Genomic DNA, 8,626 nt, shown 5'->3' with positions numbered 1-8,626 from the left:
TTTGAGCTGCGTCGTAACATAGTGAACAGTAGACACTGATGGGGCTTACTGAATCTTTGGACTGTGTTCAACACAATATTAATTAGCCTTTAATTGGAAAAGCTGTATTGTGTTATAATGGCTGTTTGTTAGCCGTTTGCATACTATCTGTGTGTACACGCCCAGAGCACCGAACAGGCTAGGACCGCCCCTGGCTGCAAGCACGTGTTTGGTCACGAAGGTGTAACGGGCAAACACCCACACAAGGACGCGCACGCACGGTTGTTGGTCACAGGTAACCAGGTAAGAGACTCCCGCAGTTTATCTGAGAGGCACCGGCGACAACGAGGCCATGGAGTTCGAGGAGTCGGGTATCGGAGAGGAGTGCGGAGTGTTTGGGTGCGTCGCTGCCGGAGAGTGGCCCACACAGCTGGACGTGGCTCAGTTCTTAACTTTGGGCTTGGTGGCGTTACAGCACAGGTGAGTAAGGGAAAACCAGTTACTCCAGCTTTAGTAACCAGTTAATGATGTGCGAGCATTTTAAGTGAAATGTTTGGTTTATATGTGAATCTGACCCAAACTTCAGAAATATAAAATCAGTGAATGAAACGTGAATTTATGCAGAATGCAGCCGTCACTGCATATAAAAGTGTTGTGGAAAAGCATTGATCCACCCTCCCCAATGTCTTTACATTTTGCTTGAAAATTGGGGGAAAAGGCTAAGCGAATTAAAAAAAAGATTTATATTTAGATGTAACATTTAAAATTGCGTTTTAAATACAAAACGTTACAAATATTTTTAGTAAATGTGGTAAAAAATGGCTGGAAAAACCATGTGTTTGTAAGGTTTTGAGCTAAATGTTGCCGTTAATTTCAGCATGTTTCAGTTTACAAACCCCATGCTAAAGAAAGCAAATATTAGTATGACAACCTTTATTGTTCAACACAACCTGAACTCTCTTAGGAAAACTTTCTTGTTATTTCTGTAAGAAGACTTCGACGCGAGGGCCGTTTTTCACTACTCAAGCACGAGAGTTTTTGTAAGTGACACGGCGAGTGAGATGAGCTCAAAATACTGGGTTGAAACAGACCCAGAACCGTGACAGTAAGTTCACACGGGAGTTCAGACTTGCCGAGAACGCAGCGCGATCGTTCTACAATCTACGGCGGTAGTTTTTACTGCCATCACCACTTAATTTAACTGCGTATTTTGGCAAAATTCACTTTTACGTATCATCTGTTTCATGTCTAATAAGCTTCATACAGTTCAACACAATCGCTACATGTCCGAAACACAAGCTTAATCTCTCATAAACAGTGTACATGTATGCTTGAATAAAAAAAACGATTGAGCTATTAGAACGGTTTGATTTTTATTTTAGTAAACACTCAGGATCTCTGCATATTTTGGAACTGAAGAAGCTTCCTGCACTAATACATGACAATTTGCACTGTGATATTTTGTGTTTTCTCAGGGGGCAGGAATGTGCTGGGATTGTCACAAGTAATGGAGCCAGTCCACCCACATACACAACACACAAGGTAACACTGAAACTTCTGTTATGATAAAACAAAGTTTAACCCAGCATGTCAAAAACAGACCCAGGAGGAGTTTGGTTGCCTCCTGAATATGTTTCTATTGTTACAGTTACACGAAAACAACACAGCTGCTCAGAGTCACACTGAGCCTGTGATGTTCGGCCTTTACAAACTTCAAACATTCTCATTGTTTGCTAATTTTCTGCTTTTTAACATTTCATTTACTGTTCACTTTCTTTCTGCCAGTTCAAACCTTGACAGAGTAATGTTGTCATTTTATAGGGAATGGGATTAGTGAGCACCGCTTTTCCACCCGAGGCTCTCACCAAACTGCGCTATGGTAACCTCGGCATTTGCCACACACGCTATTCAACTACTGGGATCTCAGAGCTGCAGAACTGCCAGCCCTTTGTGGTGGATACACTGCATGGCAAGATAGCTGTAGCTCACAATGGAGAGCTGGTTAATGCCCATGCCCTGAGGAAAAAGGTGAGGAGGGGGCTCCGCTTGTCCAGGCTGAATGTTGCACACAGCAATGTGACATAAAAATAATGAACTAAACACACACAGATTTACTTTCTGCTGAAATATTTATTTGCTATATCCAAGAAATCTGTGTTCCATCTGTCTTTTTCTCACCTTTCTCAGCAACCTGAGGTTAACATACACAGAAGGTTCTATATTCTGTATTCATAAGGGCCACTGAAACATGTTCAGTCCAACAAAAGCTAGATCACATCAAGGTATTTTGGGTAATCAAAGAGCAGATAGGTTGGCTAAAGAAGCTTTTTAAAAAGTAGATATTGATGTGCAGATACTGGTGTCGAAAGGGAGAAGTATAGTTTGGAAAGACAGTAAGAGTTTATGGAAAACGGCATGAGACAGAAGTAAAGTATGTGAAGTAAAATGGAGACATTTATGTAAAGCACAAAACACAGTAGAAGTTAGAAGAAATGGAGGAATAAGTAGGCAGGAGGAGATGATTCTAAGTAGAATAAGAACAGGTCATGTTTTCTGAATGGGACTCATTAGGATGGGGAAACATCTGGCTTATGCATCTGGTGTATCGCTATGGAAACGATTGAACATGTGCTTATTAGTTGCAGAAGTATGTCAAAAGGAGAATGTTGAGGGTAGAAATTTGAGAATGTGCTTGATCAGTTAAGTCATAACGAAGGGAAACGTCACTTATCATACAATATGAAAAGTAGACTTACGTATATATTTGAGTCATTATAGAGCAGTTATGCCAAAGTGCAGTTAAAACTATTGTGAACATCAGCTGAGTCTAGTCAGTGCAGCAACATGATTGGCCCGTGTCTCTCTCCCACCGTGGGTGCTGAGTGGCTCTTTGAGTTCAGGGCAACCATTCCCATTCTGAACTTTTCCAAAGATTTCTGTTTCCACATAAAATAACATCAATCGATAATTAATCAGCTGCTGTAAATGTGCCTTCTAGGTGATGCGCCATGGCGTCGGCCTCTCCACCAGCTCAGACAGCGAGCTCATCACCCAGCTTCTGGCACTGACTCCACCTATGGAGGAGCTAGACTCACCTGACTGGGTTGCCAGGTGACTGTTGTGACCTAATGATACACCAGCATAAAAGCATAAATATTTTTTGCTTTACACAAATTTAATACAGTTTTTACTTCTTTTCTTTTTTGTAGAATTAAAAACCTCATGACTGAAACACCAACATCATACTCACTGCTGGTCATGTTCAAAGATGTCGTCTATGCGGTTCGTGACCCTTATGGAAACAGGCCGCTGTGCATTGGGCAGCTTGTTCCCATCTCCAAACTACACAGTCCAGGTATCTACACGTTTGGTGCATGTGAAAGTTGCATCAGAACTGGTGCAACACATGCATGTTTGCTCTAAAGACTAACTTTACTGATAAAGAAGACGCCTCACGAGAGGTCAAAGGTTGCAGCAGAGCTTTTGGCCTTTCTGACTGTCAGAGGTCAGATGTGTGAACGATTAACTTGATCCTTGTTTTTCTGAGCAGGCGCTCAAGAGCAAGATACTGAGGGCTGGGTTGTGTCATCAGAGTCGTGCAGCTTCCAGTCTATTGGTGCCAAGTAAGCATTTGTTACCTTTGCAAAAGTATTTGGTGGAACAGGAACTGTAATGCCAGGTGTAAATCATTTACATATAGCCTTATTATTAGGTTTTTCTTTTCAAAGGTTTCACGTCATTTACCTTATCCCATCAGTACTTTTGAAGTTATTTATGGTTTTCCTTTTGACAATTTACTCTTTTCCTCATAAAGATGCATTTTTATGACGTAAATTCCAAGTTTTGTCACCTCTGTAAATTCCAGTAAAGATGGGATTTGATGACATCAGAGTAGTTCTGGGGTTTCCCAACAGTAACTGTGTAGCTTTTGTTGCTCACCAGTCATCTTGGTCTGTCAGCAGGTCTAAAATAAGACAGAAACCAGTCGGTTCAGTAAAGAACTTTAAGGGTTTTCTTCCAAAAATATTTCATCCTTACCAAAATGCATGAACAGTGAAATGGCGATCCTTGAGTCCTTCGGTTCATTATCTTTGATGTCCTTACTGATTAACAGGTATTACAGGGAGGTCTTGCTAGGAGAGATAGTCCAGATATCCAGACATGGTGTCACGTCTCTGAGTGTTGTGCCCCGGCCTGAGGGAGGCCTCCCAGCCTTCTGCATTTTTGAATATGTTTATTTTGCCAGCAGGACTCTATTTTCGAAGGTATGCATATTTATTATGGGTAACACACTTACTGATTACTCATTTCTTAAATGTAGTAATACTGACATATCACTTTACTACAGGGCAGATGGTTTATACTGTCAGACAGCGCTGTGGGCGACAGTTGGCCATCGAGTCTCCGACTGATGCAGACGTTGTCAGCACTGTGCCAGAGTCTGCCACCCCTGCTGCTCTGGGCTACGCTTAGCAGGTCTGTCCACAGTGTGTCAGCTCCACCTCAATAATGTTATAATATACAGAGTGGACTTTGTCTCTAGCTTTTCTTCTGTCTTCTTTTCACAGTCTGGTCTTCCATACGTTGAAGTTCTGTGTAAGAACCGATATGTTGGAAGAACCTTTATCCAGCCAAATACCCGCTTGAGGCAGCTAGGAGTGGCCAAGAAGTTTGGAGCATTGACGGACAACTTTGCTGGGAAACGAGTGGTGCTCATTGATGACTCCATCGTCAGAGGCAACACAGTTTCCCCCATTATTAAACTGCTGAAGGAAGCAGGTGCCAAAGAGGTTGGTTTCAGAGCGTTTGGCAGTAGTTGTTGACATGGCGCACACAACATTTTGGCTCACTGGCTCCCAAACTGGTTGGTTGGGATTGTCTGATAATTCAGACTGTAAGTAGCACCAGAGAGTAATGGAGCAGTTTTTATTAATAAGTCATTGACTAATCAGTGGATACATTGATGTCTTAGAGACTAAAGAAATGTGCGTTTCTTAAATTGCTCACTATACGTACACCAGGAGTTCATAGAAAACATTTGGCTCATTAACTGTCAACTCAAAAAGCAGGTGAACTAGAGGCGCAGTCTGAGGCTGTTTTCAATAAGGCAGAAAATTCCCTCCACTCCATAAAACCCTGAATCCAGGATATCTGGATCAAATTATTTTTGTATTGTCTTGAACATCCCAGTTATTATTATTTCATTGACACATGTATATTTGGGAATGACCAATTTTGCAATACTAAAGATGAAAAAATATGAAAGCTAATCACTTTCTAAGTCCCACCTTTAGTGGAAATCTGTCCCTAATCAGATTGGCATGAGTAACGTCATGTACTCATTCATAAGCACGTTTTCTTCACCATCCAGTGTGATCTAAGTTGTAAGACATTTTAACCATACATTGATACACTGCTTTGTTTTATACACATCAAGCACTTGACAGGTTTAGAGTCACAATTTAACCTAAAACACACTTATGTGGGTGAAACAGAAGAACCCCACACAGGTAGATGCAAACTCCACCCACAAAGGCCCCAGTCAGGGTTCAAACCAGGAACCTCCTGGCAATACTAATCATCACATCAAAGCTTAAACTGATATTTGTGTCCAACTGCAGAATTTTCAGGTTCAAAATGATCTTTGAGGATGTGACTAACAGGTAAAAACACATTATTCTTCTGGACAGGTCCACATCAGGGTGGCTTCTCCACCAGTCAGGTTCCCCTGCTACATGGGCATCAACATCCCAACCAAGGAGGAGCTCATCGCCAACAAGCCGGAGTTTGAGGACATTGCTGGTTATATTGGTATTTAAACATGAACTTCTACCATTCATTTCTTTGACAGGTCAGAACAAAAACTTGTGTTAATGCTAAAGCTGTTTACAGGTGCTGACAGTGTCAAATATCTGACTGTGGAGGGCCTCGTATCTGCAGTCCAGGAGGGCATCGCTTTCCATAATGAAAAGGACCAAATGAACAACAAGTCCAACAGGAAAGTGGGCCACTGCACTGCCTGTCTGACTGGGAAATATCCAGTGGAGCTGGAGTGGTAACTGCTGCAACAGCAGCACTGTGGATGTTTATGTCAATACTGCCAGCCTTAACACTACGATGTTACACAACTTATACATAACTGCAATAGTTACACCTTTTTTGCGCACACTAGAGTAAAATAGCAAACGACAAAGTTCACAGGTTAGAGTGAAATGTCATATATCTGTAATATTCTTTGTCAATATTCTTCATGTTTATTTATAACCACCTCTGTAATCTTGATATTTAAAATGGAACAATTTGTATATATTAGTGCTATTTATTACATTTGTAAACTGTAACATATAGTGTATTTAAATAGTTTACTTTGTTGCTGTCTTGGAGCAGCTGTAATCTCCTCAGGGATTAATAAAGTATTCTGATTGTGAAATAACTGACTCGAGTTTTAAAGTGCAGCTGTAACGAGGACCTGTGCAGGTAAACTTAAGTGTTTTGTAGGCAGCGTGTAATGATGTAAACGGTACCGTTTACTACAGATATCACAGCCACATAAGTGTGCTAACACTCAGAAACCCAGTGGTATTTCCTTAAATGACTGGGGCACTGGGAATGGTAAATGTTTGCTGGTTCATGAATTTGAACTGATTTGTGGTATCTTGATGTCGAATTGAACTCATGTAAGTTAGTTTTCAAAGCTGTAGACACACTGCTAATACTTCCATGGTGCTGCAGGTATTGCTGCTGTGACTACTGTAGTATACCTGATAACGCAACTTTACAGCGAAAACAAACCACGCAACGGCAAATGTAAAATGAAATATTGAATCACGAGATAAAACTGCAAACATAAATGCAAGATTTCAAGGAAGTTCTGTCCTTGGCTTTAAACCTTCCTCTAATTAAAAACATTGTGGCTAATATTATGGTTAAAACTTTGCTGTCTCGGGCTGATGTGCACCTTGTGAAACCAGTTTTATGACCTGTGCAGCTTTCTCATGAGAACAGTGTGGAGCTTTCCGTGGTTCACTGTTCTTTATCCTTCTTTCCTCTGTGGTCTCTCTTGTCCTGCAAAGTGGCAGATTGTGATCTGATTTGTTACCATCTCTCTTTCTCTGTCCACACGCAACAAAAGAGGAAGAGTTTCATAACCTTACCATTTTTAAGTGTGCTGCTGAGGGATTCAAAAAAGCAAACTGCAAAGCAGCGAAGCAGACACTGAAGGGAAAGCAATAACAAGTTAACTGTCAACTCAAAAAAGCTGGCGAAGTAGAGGCGCAGTCTGAGGCTGTATTTCCAATAAGGCAGGAAATTCAACAAAGCTTCTGAGACACATTTTCGCTGTCTTGCTTCTTCAGGTACTGACACACAAACACACTGCTGTATGTGTGTTTGTTCTGGTTTATGTGTATGGCTTTTGCCTGCTTCTGCATGTAAGCATTTGCACAGAGGTGATGTCAACCATAAAAATGTGGAACGTTAATCTGATCCTAAAGGCAACTGTAAAATGATTAACATAAATGAATGGATGAATGGAGACCACATAGAAATATGTAGCTGTAAGACGTCACGCATAACTCACATCCTACTTCTTATGTCTCTGAGGATTTTTTCCATTTGAACATTTTCAAATTACATGACATGGAGCAGATCTAACTACGAAACTAGGGGAAACTGCAGGCTATTGTTTCTTTTAATTAATGGGCGCAATAGTTTATAGGTTATAATTTTTGTTATATTGTTATTTGTAGTAGTAATTACTACCATGATGAAAGTGTTTACTAAAGTTAATGATGAAGGAAGCTGTGGTGTATTTTCCCACAGAGCCATGATGGAGAGACACATGAAACATTGGACACATCACAAAACCTGCCTTAGCTCAGGCAGAAATTGTGACTCTCAGCAAAGCACTACAACTTTCAGGGGGGAAAGAATAAACAGATAATAGTCCTGTAAAACAGAAAGAACAATTGGAAGAACTGATACAAGCTGCACAGAGAAGTGGCAGTGATGAAATACAAGGACATCAAACGAGCCAAACATGGTTGGCAAAAGAAAGGTTACGATTAAGGATGAAGATGAATAAGAGAATTATAAGCATGTAATGAAATGAAAATATAAGATAAAAGGATTATTTTGGTTACAAGGAACAAATAGGTCAAAGGTCAAAACAAGAGTACGGTTAAGTTAAAAGTCAATAGGTCAAAGGTCAGGCTAAATTAAGAAATTAAATGAATTTAAATTAGGCCAGGGGTTAAGTTTTAACTCTTTTTTAACTAGACAAACTTAACTGAATTACTCTGGTTGGACAAAAGCGTTTCAAATTGCAAGGAGGCCTTGATCAAACCTCCTTCAAATAGTTTGTACACTAATAATTTGTAACACTAAGGAACTGATAATATTACAGTACACTGTATATTGAGCCAAAACCGTGGTAGTCTCTGTCAGTGACCTCAATAAACACTGAAGCAGGTAATTTCTCCCTTAAAAACAGTAAAGTGTTCTTTAAAATTACAAAAATTATAGTTTAGTGGAGTTTTTTGTGTTTTTGTGAATCAGACAGAAAAAGATTGCACAATCGTGTGTGAGTGAGAGATTAGGTTCCCCCCTCCTCCTGAAAGAAGTATATTGGCTCAAATTGTGGTCATAA

At 40.3% G+C, this 8,626-nt stretch overlaps 1 pseudogene; it reads left to right on the top strand.

Annotated features, from left to right (window-relative positions):
• Positions 1 to 331: 331 nt before the first annotated feature.
• LOC134618372 (amidophosphoribosyltransferase-like) lies at positions 332 to 6,038 on the top strand (annotated as a pseudogene).
• Positions 6,039 to 8,626: the final 2,588 nt, after the last annotated feature.

The sequence above is a fragment of the Pelmatolapia mariae genome, linkage group LG3_W (genome assembly GCF_036321145.2).
Source record: "Pelmatolapia mariae isolate MD_Pm_ZW linkage group LG3_W, Pm_UMD_F_2, whole genome shotgun sequence".
Classification (NCBI taxonomy): Eukaryota; Metazoa; Chordata; class Actinopteri; order Cichliformes; family Cichlidae; genus Pelmatolapia; species Pelmatolapia mariae.
This window is presented reverse-complemented; position numbering and strand designations above follow the sequence as displayed.